The 2,248-nt window shown below is 43.0% G+C and overlaps 1 non-coding gene across 1 annotated transcript; it reads right to left on the reverse strand.

Moving 5' to 3' along the window:
- Positions 1 to 1,782: 1,782 nt before the first annotated feature.
- LOC145396648 (5S ribosomal RNA) lies at positions 1,783 to 1,901 on the reverse strand. The gene has a single exon (XR_013896808.1). It is a non-coding gene; the product is annotated as a 5S ribosomal RNA (ribosomal RNA).
- Between the last annotated feature and the right edge of the window lie 347 nt (positions 1,902 to 2,248).

The raw sequence follows: 2,248 nt of genomic DNA on the forward strand, positions 1-2,248 counted from the left end.
GGTCCCTTTCTAGCTCTGCTTCTAATAGGCAATGGCTGTGGGAAGTTTTTATTTATCAAAATTGTCCTTGGACAATTTAACGGTGATATTATTATTATTATTATTATTATTATTTATTATTATATACGCACATGCACACATATACATGTGCCTGCCAACATACGTGCAAGTGCGCATGCATACGCCCATGCTTATGCACATGCACATACGCACATGCTCAGGCACATGCACATACGCACATGCTTATGCACACACGCATATGCACACATGCACACATGCACATGCATATATGCACACATACGCAAATTTGCATACGCATATAAGCATGCACGGATACTCACATGCGCGTGCACGCATACGCTCGTGCGCATACACGCATATGCACATGCACATGCACACATGCACATGCGCATGCATATGCGCACGTATCCTTGTAAATATGCACACCTGCACACATACGCATATGACTTGCACATGCACCTGCACACATATGCACTTGACCTGCATATGCACCTGCTGACATACGAACCTTCACCTGTACACATACGAACCTGTACCTGCACATACGCACATGCACACATACGGACATCCACCAGCACACATACGTACATGCGCACAAGCACATACGCACAGAATGAACACATGCACATACACTCATACACACACAACACGCACACATACATACATATATACATACCGTACATACATACATACATACACTCACTCACTTACTTGCCAGAAAATAACACACACACTATGAAAGCAGGTGTATTGACGACCTTTGACTGAAGAGGTAAAGGGTGGTAAACACTTCCAGGGCAAATCAGTCTTGACAGTATTTAACAACTTTTCTGCTGATAGTGAAGTCCAGGATTGTATTCAGGTTATTTCGATTTTTTTTTTTATGTTCAGTTGGGAATTCACCTCTGAAAATATTAAAAGCTTTCCCTGCTAGTGGTAACCGACATTTCGGATTTTCATTTAGGATGACAACAGGCAATTTAGTTCGTTCGAGAGAGCTCCTAGCAGGCAGAGGGTGAAATTGTGTCACGAGAATTGTCTTTCTGACAACTTTTCCCTGGCATCTCTCTCTTGGCGACTGTTTCTTGATAAGTATCAGCCCCTTTTCGTAAACGAAGTGAATAAATGACGATGTTGTTCAAATGAAAGTTTCAGTAGTCGGAGGCTTATAACGAACTCATCAACCTTTGTAGTCCATGAATTTCCTTCACCAGAATTAAAGATTCTGGATTTAGCCTGGATAAAATACGCAGTTTCGTCCATGGCATCAAAAGTGTTAAAGAAGTATATACTATCATGCCAACTAAACCGGTCTATGGCGAACTCCGGCAACCAAAGAACCAGTTGTCAGGACAACTCAGAATGCGTCATTTATAGCTTATTCTTGTTAATCTCAGACATTTTTATTGTTTTTTTTTTTTTTTTTTAATGTGTCCGACTCTGGGCATAGGCTTCACAGCCTGCTTTCAAGGCCCAGTAGTCCTACATACCATACACCTCTCTACATGTCACCACCTCGGCGCTAACACCCATCGTCCATATTGAATACATGCTAGGGCTGTCTCATACAGGACTGGTGTACTGGTATTAGCGGGGTATTTTTACAACATGTCGGCGGGTCTTCTGGTGGATCGGTAAAGTCTGATTTCATGAAATTCAAATCCTTAAACTGTTCCCTGCCCCAGTCGGGATTTGAACCTGGGTCCGGTAGAACTGCAGGCCACCTCTCTACCGATTGAGCCACCGCCTCCCCCAACGTTATGCCAACAGCATCTGGTGTTCCCAGGCGGTCACCCATCCAAGTACTAACCAGACCCAACGTTGCTTAACATCGCTGATCGGACGAGAAGCGGTGCACTCAACGTGGTATGACCGTTGGCTTAGGGGAGATGTCTGGCAGTGAAGGGTTTATGAAGGCTGTAACCATCCACCACAAATATAAATCATATACCAGGATTTACAAAACGTCTGATCACTGTTAAGAACATCAATAAGAGCAGTTTGTTTACCTACTTGTGGTCGTGTCTTCTAGCGTACTTTATTCCAGCTAATGCCAGATGGCAGACGATTTCATTCATCTGCGGGTAATTAATCTGAGCCTGAGAATGTTAAGTGTACCGTAGTTCCCTTTAATTCATAATTTAACTTCCAGTAGCCTTTTTTTTTACGATTCCCACATTTGTATTTCTGCCATGCACACACGACTTTATGTAATTTAGGAAGGGCC

This window comes from Coenobita brevimanus, chromosome 38 (assembly GCF_032717465.1).
Source record: "Coenobita brevimanus isolate Jiangsu-jjx chromosome 38, ASM3271746v2, whole genome shotgun sequence".
NCBI classification, from domain to species: domain Eukaryota; kingdom Metazoa; phylum Arthropoda; class Malacostraca; order Decapoda; family Coenobitidae; genus Coenobita; species Coenobita brevimanus.